General features: G+C 44.2%; 1 long non-coding RNA gene across 1 annotated transcript; it reads left to right on the top strand.

The window, feature by feature from the left end:
- The first annotated feature begins 10440 nt into the window (after positions 1–10440).
- Positions 10441–21011, top strand: LOC125398589 (uncharacterized). Its single transcript, XR_007231461.3, has 3 exons — positions 10441–10563; positions 19414–19505; positions 20892–21011. It is a non-coding gene; the product is annotated as an uncharacterized LOC125398589 (long non-coding RNA).
- Positions 21012–22649: the final 1638 nt, after the last annotated feature.

Here is a 22649-nt window from a genome sequence, read left to right as displayed (position 1 = left end):
TGCTGCCTCTCTAGCCTGATTCCAGAATGTTCTCCCCATCATGCTCCACCCACATTCTACAGGCTCTTTCTGGTGAGCCCTTCTCAGTGTTCAAGGAAGGTACTGCACTTTGTCCACACACCCACACTGCAGGTCTCTGGACAGGCGAGAGGCCCCTCCTGGCTCCAAAGTTTATAAGACAGTTTGCTTTTGTGTTTGCCTCCCTTGGCAGTAGGTCCCTTGGGACTTTTTGCTGCATCCCACCCAGGTCTTTTATCTCCCCTGCATGTAGGATGCCTGTGACACATCACAGATAAACACCTTCATACGAAGGAGTTAGCAAAAATTGACTTTGCCTTTCTTAATAACAGTGTCTTGTGATTCCAATGACTACAATCTTTCTTTGTCTTTAATCTTATGAGCTATGACCTGGTGGGTCTATCAAATGACCATTCCTTGACTTTTCTTGTCCTTTTTTTTTATGAGAGTGTGTATGTTTGGGTGTGAATGGGTATATATTTAATTGTGTGTGAATGTATGTATGTATTAATAGGAGTATTATGTTTGTAAGGGTGTATGTTTGTGAGTGTGTACATGTGTGAGTGTGTGTATGTATGTGTGTTAGTGGGTATATATGCAATGTGTACATGTAATGTGTGTGAGTTTATATATATGTGTGTGTTGTGTGTGTGTTTGTAAATGCATATATGTATGTCAGTGTGTGTGTACATGTATTAGTTGTATGTATGTGTATGAGTATGTATATATGTGTGAGTGTGGATGTGTATGAATGTGAGTGTATGTGTGGATGTGTAAGTGTGTGTTATACTCACATAGGGGTGTGCATAAGCTCTATGTACATGTGTATAAATGACAGAGGAAGATGTTGGGTATCCTGCTCTACCCCTCTCCAATCCTCCCCTTGCCTTGAGCAGTAAGCTCTCTTACCCGTTACTATCTCTCCAGTCCTGCTCAGTCTTGTTCATTTCTTTACATTATAAACCCACGATTCCTCTATAAATGTGCACTATAATACCTGAGATAGAAGACTAAACCAATATGGGAACACTTAGAAAGCAAAAGAGAACAAGAGAGAGCAGAGGAAGAATCTGGAGCATTGATAAATGTGACAATACCAGTGATTACAATAAATGTGAATGGGTCAAATCCCTTAGGAAAGGGTGGCACTTTCCTGATTAGGTAATAGAAAGTAGAAATTTAATAGAAACCCAGCTATGCTGTTTTTGAGACCTGCCCCTAAAACAAAATGACAGAGCAAACTTGAAAACAGACAGATGGAAAGAGAGGAGCCAGCAAATGCTTAAATAAAAGAGGTGAAGAAAAATATATATCAGACAACAGAGAACCCAAGTCAAAAATATTAAATAGGACAAAATGGGATTTCAATATTATTAAATATTACAGCCCATCAAGAAGAATATTCACACATCTAGTAGCAAAATTCCCAAATACATAAAACAAAACCTGTTGGAGATGCAAAGAAAGACTAATAAATCTGCAATCATAATAGAAGATTTTTAACACATTCCTCCGAGATCAAATGTCACATCAAGTAAACAAAAAAACAAGTAAAAATGTAGGAAGAAAATGAATACACCGTTACAACACACTGTGCCTGTTAGAAAAGTAATGTATTTTCAAATTCTTTTGACACAGAGAATAAAACTGACCATGGTGGATGTGTCAAATGAAATATTAACATGTCCACCAAAGCAGGAAACAGAAAGAAAATATCTGTGTTTTCTCAAAAGTAGAACAACAGGAAATACAAGTTTTCATAAGGAATTCAAAAAATCATCCCTCTACATAGTTCATGAGTTAAAGTAAAATTTAAAATAGAAAATAGAATCATTTTATATATAAATAAAATGTAAAGAATATGAAACCAATAATTAGGGATATGTTCAAAGAGATAAATGAAAAAATATCAAGTTATAATAACATGCCTTAGAAACTATGGATGAGAAAAAGATGTAAATTTTAATTAAAAATCTTAAAAATAAGTAAATCTAATTAAATTGGAAGAAAATATAATCAATTTAAAGCAGAAATATCTTAGATAAGAAATAAAGAAATTAATATAATCAACAGACCCCAGAGCAGACCACATAAAAATATTAATAAAATAACCAAATGGTTTGTCAGAAAAAAAGGGACAAAAATAACATTGGGAATAGAGATGACATACAATCACAGAATCAAAGGACAGCTTAAAATGACATTATGTGCTTGTTGCCAAAATACTTGAAAAGCCGGCACTGTGACTTATTAATGAAAATATAAATTGCAAAGCTTATTAAAGAAGTGAGAGAAATTGTCAGTAAACTTAAAAGGAAGGAAAACTTTGCCTCTCAAAAAAAGTACTTGTCTTTCATTAAACTTGAGAAACCTTTCTGTCTTTGGAAGGCACAGACAAGGGAGTTAAAAAGGATGCCCAGCCACTGTGACAAGACATTCCTGCAGGAAAACCATTCTGTGTTTAAAACACCCATATGCAGAGAACTCTTACGGACAGACAGTAAGAAAACAGCCCAGGAAAGCAGGATGGCAGAAGAGAGGATGCAACGGTCATCAAAAGATGCTGAAGACTAAACCCATATGAAAACTCCATGCACCCATTCATCACTGTGGTTCTGCGACTTAACCCCGCATGGCTTCAGAGTGACACCAGAAACATCCATAGAAATCACTCATCAGCAAGAACATGGACACTTGAGACCTGTGCACATTCGATCATGATGTAAATGAAAAGCATGGAAATACTTTGGCGATTCAGTTTATAAGGAAAGGTAAGCATGTCTTTACCACGTGACCCTGCCATCTGACTCTTGGGTATTTGCCCAAAAGAAATGAAAACATATGTGCACATAAAAACTTGGTTGCAAATATTTATAGTAACTGACTTCTTAATAACGGGTAACTGGCAACAACCCAGATGCCCACGGACAGGTAAATAAATAAACTCTGATACATCCTTGCAGTGAAATAATATTCGGTAATGAAAACAAATGTCTCAGTGGGATAAACTGCGGTCTTGATGCATTTCAAAATAGACGGAGTGAGGAAAGGACAGACGCAAACAATATTAGCATTTATGATTTTATTTATATATGTTTGCAACATAAAACTCTACTCAATGAAACGAGAGTGGTAGGTGAGAATGACCATGTCTTATGAAATTCACTAACAGGGGCCTAGCAGAAAGACTACTTAGAGAGGTAAAGTTTTGCATTTATCTTGATTGTGAAGGTGTACTTAGAAGTGCATGCTGCTTTCCAATTCGTCAAATGAAACATCAGACATGGGTTCCTTGCATTGCCTGTAAATTTCATCTTACTTTTTTGTGGGAAGTAATTCTTGAGTTTGGATATCTACGCCAAAGCAGAGAGCAATACTGGAATTCAGCTCATTCACTGTGAGGCCGACAAAGAACGAATTGCCCTTAAGGACAGAAGATTCCCACACTGAGGATGGCAGGGTCAGACTGGTATCCATAACTAGGCCCAGTTGGGAATGCCTGGAACAGTGTATGCTGGAGGAAGAATTAATTCAAGCACTTCTGCAGAGACATGGGAGATGAACATGGAAGAATCCCTAGGAACTCACAGGCCAGCTGACCTGCTATACCTTCTCAAACATGAGATCCTGATAGGCAGAAAGTGAGAACCACAAGTCAAAATGTCCTAGGTACATGCCAGCAGTCAGTCTAAACACACACACACACACACACACACACACACACACACTAAAGTATAAAAAAACTCAAAGTTGGCACAGAATAAATCTCGTATAATACAGAACCCACTATGAGGGAGTGAAAGCCACAACAGACATAGAACAGAGAATGGGAAACCACAGCTCCGGGGAGCCTAGAGGGTGGACTGTGCCAGGCATCACAGTGAAGACTCTGGGATCCCTTCTAGAATGGTCGGGTCAGTCCACGTGGGAAAATGTTCTACCCGATAACTGCCTCACTCACATTTATAAGAAAGGGGTTCAGAGGAGAAACTTTACAGGGCCTTCCTTAGTAGACAGTCAGAGATGAGCAGAGCACCTCAAAAATACCTAGAGAAACTGTGACTAGTCTCCAGGAGCTTGTGGGAATAATCAGGAACATCTTCAAGTCAGGCGAGTCTCTCCTTAGAGCCCAAAAGCTAAAGTCACCACTGTCCATGCTACTTAATAACTCCTGTCTGCTAGGGTCTCACCAGAGTTCCTTAGTAGGACTCTTGACTCATCCAATGACCAAGGTCATTGCTGGCTGACTACGGTGGCAAAATGAGATGTGTTCAGACCCTGGTCCACTGATCAGAGTGCAAACCCTTTACATACTCCAGGATGGGACAGTAGGATTTGTACAAAATAAACATTAAAAAATTATTTAATTATTATTAAAAAAAATAAAGTTAAGCTTCCCACTAGCCGGTGAGTCTTTCCGTGGCTTGGCTCTGATGTTCTAGGAGAGGGGGCATCAGCAATGGCAGCTTTATGATCTACTTCCCCAAATTGGAAAACCTGCCAGAGGAACGCCTGGGTTAAGAACAGAAAGGAAAACGCATCAAAAGAGATTCAGTCAAGCCTCAGTGATTTGTGGTGAATGAAATAGTTTTAGTTGAGAATTTATTAGCAAAAATGCAAACTGCCTTTGAGACCCAATCCTATTCCTCCAACACGTGTTCACACATACGTCACTTACATGGAATCCCGTATTTATTTATTTTTTTTTTGTCTTCCCTCTGTCCTGCCCATCACAGTCACTGTGTTTCTCTTATGCACCCAGTTGCTCATCCACACAGTTCACATTCCTGGTGATTTCCAGGCACGCTAGGCAGCATCCAGGTGGGTCTTCCTACCTCACCACCGAGTCCCTGAGAAGGCAATATCTGATTCTACTCTGCGCCAACAAGTGTTCGCTAAGTTTAAAAATAACTTTCAATTTTCAATTTTCTTTTTATTTTAACTTGAAAAATGTTTACATCTGCAGGGTCCAGGACAATGTCTTAGGGTAACAAGCAAGTCAAGTTTACATACCCCACACCTGATGTGGTGGGGGGGCAGGCTGAGGGCTCAGCCAATAAAAGCACCAGCCTTACCAGTCTGATGGCCTCGGTTCTAGCCCCGGAACCCAGGTAAAAGGCCAAGTGCAGTGACGCACATCTGTGAGTCCGGCATTCATACAATGAGATGGGAGATGAAAATAGGTGAGCCATCCAGAAGCTGGTGGGCCAGCTAGCCTGCACAGTGACTTCTGAAACAGGAAAGACCTTACCTCAACAGGGTGAGAAGGAAGAGCCGGCCACCAAAACCCTACCCTCTGATCTGTACATACACACAAAAAAGTTTTAAAATTAAAAAAAAAACAATGTTAGAAAGAAAAACAGCACATCAACTGTGGGTCCTTCAACTGCTTCAGTAACAAACCCAAATCCGTAGAGACCACACTCTACCTCAAATACATAAGCTGATTCTGTCGACAGAACCTGGAAACTCAAACCAGATAAATCACACTGCAGCATGTCAGCTTAACCAACTGGTCACCAGACAGCTGTCAACACTGCGGCCACCTCTGAGTCCTGAGCGCTGAAGTCCAATGGGAAACATCTCTCTTTGCCGTTCTCCTTTGCAGCGTGATGAATGGGCCTCAAAGCAAAAGGAAGTCTAGTGTCTGCTTCTCGTCGCCTGTGTGATCTTCAACTAGCTGCATGCATTTGTAGCTCAGTTTTCTTACCACTTTTAAAAATAAAAGGAGTCAGACATTCAGTCTATCTGCTGTTTGAAGGAATGTTCACCAATGGTCTATGAGCAATTAGTATCTGTAACAAAACAAGTCAGAATAAATTTCAGCTACTCCATCACGTGTAAATCATGGACAAGAGGAATCCCATCTTACAATACATACAAGTAGTAACAATCGCACAGTTTGAAGGAGAGGAAAATAACGCTACGATTGTGGCATAGACGGTTGTAATACGAATAGGAGTAACTGGAAAACAACAAAGCTGGCCCATTGCACTGTCACTTCCTGTTCCCTCGTCTCCTATGCAGTATTAGAGAGGCTTGGTCAGTGTGACACACAGCCAAGAGGAAGACTGACTTCATCGCTGTGTGTCTGGGGGTGAGACAGGACATTATATCAGATGGGTGTGGTGAAATAGAGTAGGTCATTTCATAGCAACCAGGAAGTAGATCGGGGCCCGTGAAGGCTGGAGGAAGAGCATTCAGGACCAGGTACAGTCTTTAAGGAATGCTCTGGGGGCTCCCCTACACCAGCTCAGCCTATCACCTCTCAAAACAGCACCACCATTGGGAACCAAGCCTTCAGCACTTGACCCTCAAGGGGGGACTTCTCAGATTCAAACCATAGCATAGTAAGCAAGAAGTCTTCTTATGTTTCAAATATGGTTGAGATCCTGTTGTGTAGATATGTACAGTTATCATGTGTCAATAAAATAAAAAAAAAGAATAAAGAAACCTCAAAAGCATGGAAACTTAGACCTCAGCAAAATTTTTCCTCCTGCTTATCAAAAAATACCAGTAAGGAAATGAGGACCAAACTGTGCATGGCTCATCCAACTTCATTATCTGTATTTGAGAGCGATCTATTAACATCCTTAGGTACTAATTACACCAGCGTATAAAGAAATTCTACAGCCAACTATCTATAGGCAAGAGATTTAAATACACATTTCATCAATAAAAGAATGGGGGAACAGCCAATAGACACTTTAACATTCAGTATTAGGAGTCCTCAAAATACAACCCATAGCCATGGCCAGGAACCATGACATGCCCATTAGAATAATAGAGTTTTGGATAATCGACAATGTGCATTGGAGAGGATATTGAGCAAACAGATTGCTCATATACTGCTGGTGGGAGTGTAGAGCAATACATGGCTTTGGAAAGTTGTCTGTCAATTCTTATCAATGAGTCAAGTTGGGTAAGATGGGACACTAGTATGCCTTATCACAAACTGGGCGGGGTAAACAATGCTTCTTTCTGACAGTTATGGAGGTCGGGAAGTCTAAGACGAAGAGGCCAATACATTCTGCCTAGGGAGGGTCACTTTTTGGCTTACAGTTGGCTGATAAATTATTGCTGAATTCCCACATGGAGAAGGGAAAGCGACTATCCGTCTCATGTCTTTTCTCATTAAACCGTATCCCATTTTTCTTCTTAGCTGCCGTGATAAACACCACGGCCAAAGGCAAATTGGGGCAGAAAGGGTTTATTTCCGTTTACATCTTCTCATGGTGAAGGGAGGTCGGGGCAGGAGGTCAAGGGCTCCTTACAGGCTTGCTTCACATGGTTTGCAAGGTTTGCTTTCAGATACACCTAGGACCACATGCCCAGGGGTGGCACTGCCTGCAATGGGCCAGGCCCTCCCATATCCATCGACAATCAAGAAATTGCCCCACCGCCATGGCCACCGGCCAATCTGATTGAAGCGGTTCCCCGAGTTGAAACTCCCTGAGATGCCTCTGGACTGTGACATGTTGACAGCTGAAGCTAACTGTGACAGCTCCCTAATCCTACCCTTGAGGTTTCGGCTCTCTTAACCTGATGACCTTCACATACAGACGCCATCACGGTAGGGATTAGAGTGTTACTCCACAAATGTTGGGCAGACGCAGCATTCAATTGGGCACTACCCAGTAACCTAGCAGCGCTAGTCCAAGGCATTTACCCAGCAGAAGCTGACAGCATATCTTGTGCTTCTATTTGTTCACTATCGCCCAGAAGTAACCAGTGTGGGAAATACCTGTCAAAAGATGCTATAGACAAATCTATAGACCCTGGAGGAACAAACTGAGATTCAGCAATGAATAGATGAAGTATTGGCACACAGGATAATCAATCTTCAAATGATTGGGCAGAGTGAAGAAATCCTGGCATGAAGGAGCAGATGAATATCAGCCGCTCCATTCATTCAAGATTCACCACCCAGAAAGGTGACCAATGAATGGGGAGAGAAATCCAAGTGGCGGTCGATGGAGAGGAGGACGCTGTAGAATTTGACTGTGAAGGATTTCACGTACAAAGATGTTTTCGGAGCTTGAACACAGTGTGAGTGACAACGGGTGTGTCAGGACGTATGTCATTGTGGGAATTTACACTTAAGACTTGGACCTTTTTGCACATGTCATTAGGAAACTCCCCAGTCAACAGCAACAATAGCAAAAACACCTCTTTCACTCGCCACATCTCAGTATGATTGAGGAACTGACAAGAGACTGCCTGTCATCTCCTCACGGTCAGGGTGCAGAGTGAGTGTGTAACACGTTCTTAATGAATCAGGCCTTTTATACACCAAAATGCTAATTAATAAATAGACACACGCAACTGGCAGCTACGTGCCAAAAGCATCATTTTTAGCAAGGTTTATTCTACCTCCTTCGCTGGAGAAAGTCAGAACCCAACTGTTTCTAGATACATGCCCAGACTGGGGCTCACAAACTCCTTCCTGATGACCTCTGATTCCTAAGGTGGGGGGCGGGGATGAGCAGCCTGGAGGCCTGACTCAGACCCGCTGCCCCACCCGCTCCTCATTTGGTTATATGTACCTGGTTAGGAGTGTACACATAATATTTCCCCATTTCCCAGTATCCGAGGTCCAGGGATATTTTAATTACTCCTCTGCCTGCATGTCTGAAATCGAAAATACATTTCAATGAGAAGCCAAGAGCAAGAAAAAGGGAAAAGTCAATAATAAAATAAAAATAAATAAATAAGACCGGTGGGTCCCAGAAGCAGTCCCACAGATGGAAACATTCAGCTCAATGAAATAAAAGATGAATTTATTTGACGAACATAAATAGAGAGAAAATGAGACACTTCCTTGGAGCGCGGGCTGACTGTGGATAGATGGGCTGCGGCAGAGTGGCAGACCTGCGGTCGCAATCTCCCGGCGCCAACAACGGTCATGCCCGATTTAATGAAAAAACAAATGAAATGTTACATATTGCTGTTTGCTTCCCCCGTCAAATGAGGTGCCTGAATATTTTATTCAGTGAGGAGTGTTGTATATATAAAAGATAATTAAGTGGCTCATAGAGGAAGTGGGCTCCACAATGTTGTATTGGGGCCAGTGCTCGACAGGACCGGGGAGCGGCTCATCACCACAGGGCTTTCCACAGTGGGGCTCCAGATAGGAGTGGAGGCATAGAAGAGGTCTGGGGCTGGCCCGGTCAGTACAGAACTTGCTGCATGGGAATGTGGACCTGAGATCGATCCCCAGAACCCCCAGATAGACAGGCATGCGGCTTAAGCTTGTGATCCCAGCACGAAGGGAAATCCCTGACGATTGGAGTTACTGGCTACCCGACTTAGCCAAATCAGCAAGCCCCAGGCCGATAATAGCCCCTGTCTCCAAACAAACTGAAATAAAACAGAAGGTGGGTGACACCCGAAGAACAGCCCCGAGGCTGTCCTCTGGGCTCTGCAAGCACGGGCAGTGTACATGCACGCCCCCACACAGGCAGACATGTACACACAGACATAGCGCACACAAAGGGACCTTTGACCAATATACAAGAAAAAGAAAAGGCACCAGTGTTTGCTCCCAGCATTGCTCTGACTGAGCCCCCAGGGTGAAGCATGGGTGTGACTGTGAGGCAAGCACTGACAGACACAGGAAAAGGGTCAGATACAAGGACTGGGCACGTTACAGAATCGGTGGGAAAATAAACCAACGTGAGGACTCGTGCCGTACAGCTGCTTGAAGCACATGCTAGACATGCTGTCTACATGCTACACGAATGTATTATTGAACGTAACTAAGTCATGAATTAAATACCTCGCGTATAGGATGAGAATATCAAACCTCTCCATGCCACAGGATTATTGTGGGTATTTGGGTCAGAAAGCAAGCTAAGACAACCAGAACCCAAACTTGCTGAGACAACATTAAAGTAAAACATGCATGAGAGTCAACATCTGGCCAGGAGCTGGACCTCGGGAAGCTAAGAACTACCTGTCCCTTATTATATCCCATCTCCTGACTTGCTTCATGACATCAGCAAGCTGCTTTTGATAGTATGTATGGGCTGGACAACCCCTGGAAACAAATGAGCCCCCAGATCCTGCAGCCTTGAACAGAGTGTCACAGGTATTAAGGTGCTCCCTGGGGGAGGGGGACACCTAAGGAGTTTCAAAGAGTGAAAAGACATCTTGCCAACGAAATACATGTCATGTGCAAAGTCCCCTCCTGTCTCTGGCACCCACCAGAATGAAAGCAGTTCCCTTGGCACAACTCCACTTTCATACCATTAACGGCCTCACTCTGAGGGTCTTTGGGAGGAACTGTGTTTGTCACTGACGAGCCGCGAGGACGGCAGGGCAGAGTGCAATTGAGCTCTGGCCAGCTTCTGAAAGTCCCCATTGTGTCTGAAGCCACACACCCCACTGGACATTTCCATTCCAACAGTGCCAGCCCCTGTGCATGGCTCCAGGTCGGCGGGAACTGTCACTGGAATCTGCCAGAGTCGCTGTAATTTTTTTTTTTTTAAAAAAAATCTGGACTTGACAAAAGAATGCCAGCCTGACAGAGGCCGCAGGAACCAGGTTTGTAACTTAATGCTGCTTTTGCCCTGAAGTAATTATTTTGTTAGCTGGGCGCACACAAGCTCATTCTAGAGGAAGGAGGATGTGAGTCAGTGGTCCATGATAGTCCATCAAGACAGAGACGGAGCTGAAAATGGCTACTCAAGCCTCCTACCTAATGCTATTACTAAGCAGAGGGTGTGTGCTAGGTTAGGGGGTCCCTGAAAGTTAGCATTCTTCAATGACCCAGTGATATTGCTAGGGACAGGAGGGGAAGAGGGAGTAGGGAGACACCCTGTGGGGCTACTTGCAGACAGCTGACCACAACGTGCATTCTTTCTGAATCTAACAGAATGTCTATAGTAGTGATTTAAAGGTACTTTTTTATTTGGAAATACGTGCTCCGAGAGTGTTTGCTGGCTTGCCAGTCTCAGTAGATATGGAGACCTCCAGATCTGTAGGGGAGCTTTATGAGAAAACAGTCAATGCATACATAAATTTGTATGTATGTATGTACTTGTATATATTATGTATGTGATTATGTGCATGTGTGTATATAATTTTAATGAAAAGTGCTTAATGTGAATGCATAAGAATCTGAGTTGGGATCCCCAGAACTCATGTGAAAATCCGGGTGTGGTGGTACACACCCGATCCCAGTGCAGGGGAAGCAGCAACGGGAGGACCCCTGTGACACACGGCCAACCAGTCCAGCCAATCAGTGAGCTCCAGAGATCCTGTCTCACATAACGGAGTGGAGAGTGATAGACTCACACAACTAACATAGACCTCTGCCCTTCACACCCCCATGAACTGACTCACATAGCCAGATGCTAACACACATCCATACACCACACACGCACACACGCAAGCACATACACAAGATTTTGAATTTTGTTTATAGAGATCTATGGGATGCAGTATGGCCATTTTATTTACGCATATAGCAAATTCTGATCAAACCAGAATAGCTAACATTTCTGTCTTTTTAAGCTTCTTAAGCAGTTTTAATTGGAGTGTAGTATTGGTTTTCTGACTGGGGAGGCAGAGTGTCATTTTAATCCATGCATATGGTATGGGGAAATCAGGCGGACATAATCTATATCTCGCCTTCAGTCTCCTCTCTAGCAGCCACTCACAGAACACAGACTAGATTGCCGTGAACTCTTGTCTCCCCGTTGCCCCGTAGACTGCTGGAGCTCAGTGCCTCCTTCTGACTGGACACCCCTCACCCAAACATCAACTTGCAGTACCCCCTTCCCAACCTCCGAACCTCCATTCATCATTAATGGACCCAAATTCACTTCTCCCTGGTCCCTTCTCCTCAAATCTCAGAGCACATTTGGAAGCATTTCCTGGGCACTGCTGTATTGAGCTGCAGTTTGCAAAAGTTTGTTTACAGAGGATTAATTAACTTTGCTATTTGCGAGCGCTGAACTAGGAGGAAATTGGCTTTATCTCTGGGTAGGTGTGGTGGCATTCCAATGGTCGCCATCGCCACACTCAAAATGTCAAAATTCTTCCAGGCCAAACTCTGAGGGAAAAAAAAAAAAGACTTCATGTTATGATGAATAAAGAGAGTGGCTTGGTGGGCACGGAATGTAAGAAGGTTTCACAAGCCTTGAGCAAGACTCAGAGTTCTCGGTCTAAGACTAAAGCAAATAGGATTCCTACTGCCTGATCTGGTCCCGAGAATTTGGAAAGAGTTGAGGATGAGACCGAATTTGTTGCTCACACTGTAAGTCCCAGGGAGAAGAATTCGGTGTGGGAGATGATGGGTAAAGGCAAGAAGAGGTCATGAAAAAAGCCCATAGCCCTGGCCAATATACATACACTAGGCTCAGAGGAGATACCCTGAAGGAAGTAGGGGACAGACCTGTCCTTCAGAGAGATAAAGAGAATTTTGCTGGTTTCATTACAGGATGGCACAGAGGTGACAGGTGAGCTTAAGGGATGGGAGACCCCATCTACAATGGGACGGGGTCGTCTCTCAGTTCCCAGGAGTATGTAACAAATAGTATGGGTTAGCAGAGGGACAGAAAGACAGGGTTCCAGTGTCGATCACAGGCAAGAATACACTTGGCGGCATACAGCACAGACGGAGTAGGACACCATTCCTCCCTTCCCTCACGCACATATTCTCATCCATCCCTCTGTCCACCTGCCCACACCCTCATTCAACGCCTGACATACAGAGAAGTCTGTGTTGGGTTCTTCCTGTGCAATGGTAGGTGAGAAATAAGCAAGGCTCTGTCATCCTAGACAGCACAGCTTGATGGATGCAGCAATCTCCTTGGAGATCACCAGCCACAAGAGTGAAACCTGAAGGATCAGTGCTGCTGGTATCAGGCCCTTTAATCCCAAAGTGAATGGTGTTCTTGTGTTCGTGTGTGTGTACACAGAGGCCATAGGATAACCTCAGGCACCATTCCTATGGCACTGGTCACTCTTTGGTTGGGGACAGAGTCTCTCAATGCTCTGGACTTTATCAAGAAACCTAAGCTGGATGACCAGCAGCCCCAGGGATTGACCTGTCTTCACACACATATTCCTACACCTTGGATTCTTTTCTTCATGGGTTCTAGAGATGAACACGTGGCCTCGTGCTTATAAGGCAAGTATGGTGCTGACTCAGCATGTCCCTAGTCCCAAAGTCTGATCCCCTCAGCTCCTGGCTCAGGTACACTGAATAACCATGGGTTACAGAACTGAAACCCAAGGGCTTGACTTCACCTTTTCTTCAGTGAATATCTGTGAAAGCTCCTTGAACTTGGAATGTGAGTGGCAGACTTGCCTGGCCTCTGCACAGAGTATGAGAAAAAAAAATGATGAAAAGGTTGGTAGATGCTTGCAAACTGTTTGTCTGTGAACCGTTCTAAATCCCCAGTGTGCCTGCCCAGGGAAAAGTGCCTGGTAGAATCTCTAGGAGCTGTTGGACGCAACCGGATGCTCATTCCTGGTCAGGACCCCAGATTCCTGTTCCATTTGCCAGGTGTTGGCCAAGCAGCTGGAGACAGGTGCTGTGCAGGGAGACACCCAGGCTGAGCCTGCCTAGGGAAGCCCCTGTATCCATTTGGGAAGAGGAACAGGAGACATCAGATCTGCAGACATAAGAGAGGCCAGCTCCACTGTCTGGGCAGAGGGCCAGGAGCTGGCAGTCCTAGCAACAGGTGAGACAGCATGGTGCAATGTGGGGAAAGGTGACAAGGGGCCCCAGATTGCCGAGGACAGATTGGCTAGATGGTAGGAAGGCTCCTCTGTTGGGGAGTTGAAGCCATGGCTTCACAGATCCAGGTCTGGGCCAGGGAGCATGGGATCCTCTCATCAAACATGGATGGCGTGTGAACTGATTCTGGCTTGATGCATGTTAGTAGGTCAGCAACTGGGCAGTTGTAGCCAGTGAGATCTGCTTGTTTGGATTTTAGACGCTCAGTCCATGTGATGATCAGGGTTATACAGCCATGAGCAAGCGGGGTAACCTGTGATGGTTGCCTGGGAAGCTGCGTGTTCTGTAGACAAAACTCCGAATGGCATCCTGGGAAAGAGGACTTCCCACAGGGACAAGCCTTGCCCATGTTTTCCCAGGCTCTGTTTCGGCTGCCCTCCTGCTTGCTGGTCCATAGCTGATGTATGAGAGTGATTGTACAGCCCGAGACACAGGAATGAAGGAAGCGGTGTTGGCCATTCCTCCTCACACCCCATTACCTCCAAGGAGCCGGAGAAGAGTCCTGTCTTTACTTTCCAGCCATGGTCAGTGCAAAAGCAAAGAGGAGCCATCCTTTGGGATGGCGGGCTAAATTATTTACAAAACATGGCTGGAGCCTCAGGTTGAGAGTAGGGCTGGGCCAAGTGTGAGCGAGTCTTTTGTTCTCACAGCTGGCCTTCCGAATCGCATGGAGCCAGCACCGTAAATAATACTGCTATTGTCTGCCGGTGTCAGAGACAGACAGAAGGTACATTTGGCCCACGTCCAAACACCGCAAGGGCCACTCATAGTCACAGTGTCCAATTACTGCTGGCTTGACTATAAAATGCAACTCCTTTTTTTTTTCAGAGCTAATTTAAGAATGGGTGGCCTTAATGGCTCCTGCACAAAGAGAGGGTGTGCTGAAATGAGGGGTGGGGGGGATAAAGTTATGTTCAGACTAGACACCAAACTGGTGTGCAGAATAGACACTGTCCAAACAGCAAGCCATTGAGACAAGAAAAACCTGCACTCCCAAGTCCCTTAAAAAAGAAATGGAAGCTAGTATTTGCAGTATTTGCATTGTGTGTGTGTGTGTGTGTGTGTGTGTGTGTGTGTGTATGTGAGTGTGTGTTGTAAAAATTTATCTGCTCGATTGTGAATTTTCTTGGAAACTAGATTCAAGCTGTCAGAGAAGCCTTTCCCTTGACAGCTCTGCCTGCCTAGGGAGCCACAGGGACAGCGTGACCTCCATCTCTAGCCCCCAAATGCAGGAGGAGTGGGGCAGTGCTAGGAAGAGGTACAGCCTATGCATCATGTTCTGGGCACCAGGAAGAGCACTTTGTCTCTTTGAAAGCTGCCAATCAGCTCATGAGAGTTAACAACTCCTGGTTTACAGATGAAGGTAAACTGGGTTTTCCCTGAGTTCTAACGGCTTCCTCAGCATTACAAAGTCAGTGGCAGGTGAGCAGACCTGGAGAGTTGGTCCTTAGGGAACTTGGGGGTATCAGCACCAGTTGGAGCCCTCTAATGGTGACCTACTGATGGCCAGCCTATTGCAGGACCCTCTGTTTGGGTCAAGCTGTGGAAAGTCTAGGTGACATCTCCCAGAGGAGGTGAGATCTCCTAATGGGGAGATTCACCACAGCCTTTGTAGGCTCCACTCACTTGAACATCCTGCCTGTGCTTGGATTTTCTTCCTTTGTCCCTGGAAATCCTCAGGTTTAGCATAATCCATTTCCAGGGCCTCTAAGGTCAGTCATTTTCAATACCCACCCTTTGTCGACGGATTCCTGACAAGGACACATTAATTTGTGTTCCTGATACAGGGCAGATGGGAGAAATGCTGGAGCATTAAAAAGAAGAAAGGGAAAATAAGTTTCACATCCTCTTTTTCCAGTACCAACACGGTACCATATGTACCCTGAAAGGTCAGCAAATACCCCCCAGATTGACATTCAAGAACGCCAGAGGACGAACATCCTATGTCTCTTTTTGTGTCGCAGGAAAATCAGACGCACCTTTCAGATGTATCCGCTCCAAATTTCACAGGTTTTTCTAAGCACACATGCTCCTGACACAGCAGAGTGAGCAATCAAAATGTTAAACTCTTGATGGCTCTGTGACAGCGAGTTCCACCACTGTCCCTTTCATCTTGCAAAGTCTCACCGAGGGCTTCGTTGGGAGAAAGACCAAAAAGCCACGAAGAAAAGAAGAGGAAAAAAAAATCTGTTTCGATTTGCCGATCAGCAACCTGGAGAACACAGCACGCTGTCTGCCAAGGAAAATGAGGACATTTTTTTCCTGGCCTCTTTGAATCCTGAAAGATAACACCTTCTTTAGGAAGTGAAAAGTAATGTCTCATTTCTTAAGCAAACTTTTCAAAGAGCCGAAAGTTGGGTGATGCCAGCCCTGTTCCACGCACGCCACAGACCTGTGAGCTGGTTGAGATCTTAGAGAGCCTGGGGGAAGTGACATCTCAATGTTCCAGCCGATGACTGCAGGCTGCAAGGCTCTGCAGAGCAGAGATGCTGCATGGGTGATATGCTCGGCTGCACTGGAGCCTGACCTATTCCAAACTTGCCCCAAACACCGAAGTTATTTCCTTCCTCCCCTCCGGCTCCTTCTGAACTCAGGGGGATTGGCGTAAGTCTCCCCAAGGTGAACTCGAACTTGCGTTGTTTATTTCAGTTACTATGTCTAACCCACAGAGATGCCAGACAGGTTCTTAACTCTGCACAGATGAGTCAGCATTGATTCATGGTTGGCCACAAAATGACCCGCCCATTTGTTCACTTATTCATTCCTTCAACAAGAGGACTGGTCGTGAGGTAGGTACTTGGTCTTGCAGGCAGATTTGAGACAAAAAGGGTGGAGGAGACGTTGGGCATGGTGTGGAAAAAGAAGAGAAACCATATTTTAAGTGAACTATATGATAAGACCTCAGAAAAGCAAACAGAAGTCTTCTAGTACAAAGGTCATCAGAAGGGGTGGCTATTGTGTGGGTTGGGCTGCATGCATTAGATTGAGTTGGGCTGAGAGATTCACCCTGTATAATCCTTGCATATACATCTCTGCTCAGGTTATTGCCCATATGTTATTGCCTGTAATCTCACCATCTGGACTCCTCACGGGCCACTCTCCCTCTCAAGACCCTGCCCTGCTTCTTCAGCTCTCTACCCTCACTGCCAGGTACCTTCCTGTAGATGCTACAGCATGTTTTATTCATGCCAGGGGCTCCCAACATTTCCTATGCCCACTTTAACCTGTACTGTTAGTCACAGCTACCTCCTCTCCCTGCCCATATTTGTCCCAGCATCCATGAACTGGTCTTTCCTTTGAAATCTCCGCCAAGCTCTCACTGCAGATTGCATCCCTTGTGCATGTGGAGATGTAGCTGTAGACAGATTTACAGAGACTTCCAAAAGACAGCTCTGAGAGTTAGAGCCTTCACCCAATTCCTCCTCCAGCCAAGATCAGCCAGTGCCTATTGTCAGAGAGTGTGTGTCACAGCTAAGAAGCCCACACAGGCACAACACTGCCCACTAAACTCCACCCTACATGAAGATCATACGTTTCCCTACCCAGGCCCTTCTTCCATCCCAGAGTGCAGTGTTGCTTCTCAATGTCACCATGTTTCACCTTTTGCAACATCCCCTCCCATATGAGATATTCTATTTTATAAAGGTGAGTCACCACCTAGTACCCACCTATGGGAATGGAAGGCATTTAGTTCTCCAGGTGAGCAGAGTGACCCGTTTTGAGGAGTTACCTTTGAACTCACAACATCCTTGTGCGAAGATATAGGGTCCATGTCTCAAACGTTAACCAAGCATCTTCAATACTCCAGGAATTACAACAAAAACCTGTATACCAGGACTTGATGTGAACACTGTGCTGAGAGTGGATTATGAGAATTGGCTGGGACATTCGTTTTGTATTAAGATAACATAAACGTAAAATGATAAAAAAAATATTTGACACAGTGTGTTCTGAGTGACATCAGAGTTATAGCATCTAGAAATGGCAATTCATGAATATCTGGAGTTTGAACAGGCCCCAAGACCTTGGAAATTGTAGGTTAGCGACTGGCAGAGTCTGGATTACTCCGGTAGTAAATAGTCTCAGCTGTGTGGATCATATGGTCCTGTCACAGCTACTCCGTTCTGTCACTATAACCCAAGAGCAACCGTAGACGGCACCCAAGAGAGTGTGCATGTTCACAATAAAACTACATCATCCAATCTCACAGCCGTACTTCAGACCACTACCTTTCAACAGGTGTTCTAGTCTGTGAGCTACCTGTGACATTCAGGATTTGAACTCCTTGAGGGCAGGGCCAGGGTCTTATTTTGCCAAAGCGCCCCAACACCTGACAGAGCACATGCCTGAGCATCAGGGATCTGTGGTTAGTCACTGCCCAAATGAACAAATTAGTCTGGTACCTAAGATGCCGTGAGAAAGCAGAGTCCATATAGCAAACCAGCTTTGTTTGAAAGTTTTAAACTGCGCTTGATGTGTAAAATGCCTTTTGGACATCCAGGACATCCACAGCTCACTAACTCAGCTGCCAGAATCACCCTTACAACCCAAGGCTCTGCTAGGTACCACAGCCTGCTTCCAACAAAGACCTGTCGTGTCTAAATTATTGACACAATAGACCATTGTAACTCCTTTGGACTCATTAGGCTTAATTATGTCAAGGTCTCTTTGAGGACTCTTTAAATCTGAAGATTCGTGAGATAATAAAGTCTAATAGCTCCTTCGGAGCCATAAAGGTCTCTTTATGTCACGGGCTATTTGGAGCTTCAATATTCCCTAAGATTAATATCACAATATTGTAAAAATGACAACAATTACCACACCCTCAATGTCTACTGCATGTGAGCTAATAATCGGGATTTAGATAGCCCACTCTTGCTCACTCCTGGGATCTCTGTGAAGGGGGAAAGGTGAAGAATTAACCAAGTTCACTCTCAGCCTCGTTCATGCAATGCCTCCTTCTTGGAACGCCAGCCCTCCATTTCTAGCCTGGGGAAACTTGGGTCAGGGAAGTGGCCGCCTTCACCATCCCTGATTCTGTGGGGTTTGGTATGAGGAACAGTAGTAGATTGAAGAAGTGACAGTGTTAAAAGGCAAGTGGCAAGCTGTGATCGTGCTCCAAGATGCCTGCCTATGATGTGCCACAGAGAGGACCACTGATGTGCAAAGACATCGCAAGGAGGGATATCAAGTTCAAGAGCAAATGTTGGGACGCATGAGATCTCTGCAAAGTTGGGATATGCACACTAGTGAATCTGTGGGAGAGTAGATTACGATTGCATTTGAAAATTAAAATACTTTAATGGATAACAGGCACGACATCTTTGAAATAAATGTAAAACCTAGCCACTGGAAGCTCAGCTGTCATGCTCCCATTCTACAGAATTATGGCTATGGAGTGTGTTGAACAAGCATTACCTGGGCCCCCATGACTTCCATTTTCTGTCATGTGCACTGTATAATACCCTCCTATTGTTGGTGGTGGACAGGGCCTTTGCCTTGGGTGAAACCAGAGGGTGATGGGAGGGTACCAGCAGATCACTCTCATGAGTACATTGTGTGCCATAGCAAAGGTGGCCACGCAGCATCACCTCTAAGGCCTTGGTGTGGAGTCCACATATGCTATGGTCTTGCTCTCCTTGCAGGTTGTGGGACGAGAGCTCTTGTAATCCTGCAGCAGCTTCAGAACGAATTTTGCCAACACCCTGAGTGAGAACGGAAGCAGACACTGCCCCAGGTGAGAATCCAGACCCTCACACCTAGATTGTGTTCTTGTCAAGGACCAAGTGAAGCCACATCAGGACTCCTGAGACACAGAGACTCCAGAGTGTCACACCTCAGTAACACTTTAATCCATTAACCTGTGGTAATCCACTGGGGGTGGGGGAGGGGAACAATACATTTGGCTTTAGCTATTTTTGTATGAAAAGTAAATCAGAGCAGAGGACTCTTTATATATGCCTTTGTAGGTTAGGTTAGATCTCCTGACATCACATGGTTGTGTCAGAACATTAGCCCCAAGGGGACAAAGACTGCCTTACATCTCACAGCATCCATAATGTCTAACTCAACCACAGGTACTTACTGAGCTTTAGATTTGTTTCCTATCCTATGTTCACCTTCAAAAAACTAAAATCTCATAGAATTGAAATTAGAAAAAACAAATCTGTGATGATGATAATGAAATATTTAGCAAGTATGCATCAATAATACACAAAAGAGCTAGAAGTTGATAAATCGATAACGGGCATGAAAACCCTACAGTTTGTTGACTTCATGGAAAACCGTCAGCATTTCACTCCCCAACAGAGCACACACTCTGCCCAGTACTGTGAAATACTAATAGAAAGCAGATTATGGGGCACAAAATAGGTCTTCAAAGTTTTATAATTACTTTGCAATTAAAATTTTCAATGAAATTTAAAACGTTAATCACCAAAATGATTTAAAATTGAGCAGAAAGGCTCTAAGTATAACATGGGCTAAAAGGCAAGCCTAGCATTGATCCAAAAAGCATTTTTTTAATTTTAAGATAAATGAAAGTATCAATAGGATGCATTCATAATTTGAGGATGTAGCTAAAAGAAAGTTCTGGAAGGAAATGTTGAGCATTAACTGTTCAGATTTAAAAAGAAGGAATAGTTCAAGCCAGTGCTCTAAGACTCCACATTAAAAAGGTGCCTAAGTAGAAAAGTACCAAGAAAACAAGGAAGGTGGAGAGGAGGCATAAAGGGGACAGTGAAAAGAGGAAGCTACCAAAGCATGGAAAATCTCCACGACAAGGCGCCAATGTCAGAAAAAGGAAAGACCTGGACACAGACCCCCCAGACATTTTACTACAATGAAAGGATGACAGGGACAGAGATGTGCAGACAAATCTTTTTATCTAACAAGAAATTTAAATTTTAAATAGAACCTTCTTTGTGCTGGTTTGAATGAGAATGGCCCCGGGGACTCAAATGCCTGAGTCCTGGGTTCCCAGATGGTGGAACTGTTTGGAAAAGATTAGGAGGTGTGGCCTTGTTAGAGGAAGGGTGCAACTGAGGAGGGCTTGAAGGGTTCAAAAGTCTCTACGGTTCCCAATATGTTACCTCCCCATCCTACCCCTGCCTTGTGCCTACAGATCAGCTGTGTGCTCTCAGCCGTTGCCCAGTGCCAGGCCTCTGCTGCCGTGCTCCTCATCCTGACAGCCATGGACTCACCATCTGTAACTACGTGCCCTAATAAACTCTCTTCTAAGCTGCCTGGGCAGTGGTGTCTTATCACAACAGCCGAAAAGTGTCTAGAAGGTTGACTCTTCAGCCTGCATTAGGGATGACACTGAGCCTATCATACATGAGCCTCCCAAGAGCTCAAAAAAATGCTCTCAAGTTAACATAATGAGGTTGAATTAATGTTGCTGTTACTACCAGACATAAAGATGCAGAAACAAAATAAAGCCACAGACTGTGAATTAAAAATCTATAACAAAATCCTAACAAATTGGCTCATATGGGAATGTATGTGCATACGCAAGCCTTTATAAGTATATACACAGATACATGCAGAATAATTCACAAAATGATACATAGTACATACATAAGAATATAAAAATATGACAAAATTCAGCAAATCAAGATGACAGTGTTACATTAATATTAAAATCAGTGGAATTCACTGCACTAAAAGTTTATAAACACTTATCTTTACTTGCATACAGAGACATATTTGCAAAATTCAAACTGACTTCAGGATAAAGTTCTCAGCAAACCAGGGACAGAAAAGAACATTCTTGGCTTCATAAAAAGTCCCACAAAGCTAAGATCATACATGGTGGGAGAGAATACATCTTTCCCTCTGTGACAGGAAGTCATGAAAACACATCTCCTAATGATCATTTGCTAGCGGCATGTTAGATTTGGTGTCCAGTGCAATAGGACAAGCACAGGGAATAAAAGGCAATGTAGGGGCTGGAGTGGCACCTCATGCTGAGGGGTGCTTACTGCTCTTACAGAGCCCCTGGGTTCAGTTTCTACCACCTGCATGCTGGCTCACAACCATGTGGCTCTGTTTCCAGAGCACCTGATATACAAGTAGGACACATATCTAGACCATAGAATAAATAAACAGATATTTAAAAGATGATTTATAGGGGGCAGAAGTATGCTTTCACTTGCTGACAATACCATAGTATACACAGAAAAGCCTGAATGAGATTTAGAGGGGCAAAGATAGAAAAGGAAAGCAACCGTGAGCTTGCTGAAACAAAGACTTCTTGTTCCCAAGAGACACTGCCATCAAAAATGTCAGGAAGACCTGGGGATGGGCATCTAAACAGGATCAACAGGGGAAGGGAAGGACCCCAGAGCCCTATGGAATACTCAAGCCACTGTCTGATTAGCAGACTAACAGCTTCAGGTGTCTCTCATCCCTAATACGAAGCCAGTTCCCTTTTTCTGTGGCTTGGTCTTCTGTTCTTCCCAGACATTCAATTCTTTGTTCACACCAGGGGGAATGAACTACGCAATTGTCTAGATAGCCACCAGCCACTTGTGCAAGGGTGTGCATGCCTGCACATGAGCATGCACATACACAGACACTTATACAAACACACACACACACACACACACAAACTCACCATTACAAACCTATGGGCTGAAAGCAGATGCCAAGTTGATAAAGAAATTCAATGTTGACATATTATACACAAAATCTATTTATTTTCATAAGTGAATATTAAAAAACTACAAATTGGAGGCTCTTCCACAGATATTGATAAACTAATTTTAAGAATTGTGGCAGTATATAAAGGACTTAGATTAGCCAAGTACATACCAAAAATGGAGCGAAAAAATTTAGCTAAATGGGTGACTGATTAAAGGCATGTGCCACCTTGGCATGC

Source organism: Myodes glareolus, chromosome 11 (assembly GCF_982192425.1).
Source record: "Myodes glareolus chromosome 11, mMyoGla1.1, whole genome shotgun sequence".
Taxonomy (NCBI): Eukaryota; Metazoa; Chordata; class Mammalia; order Rodentia; family Cricetidae; genus Myodes; species Myodes glareolus.
Note: the sequence above shows the minus strand (reverse complement) of the source record. Positions and strands in the feature narration are given on the sequence as shown.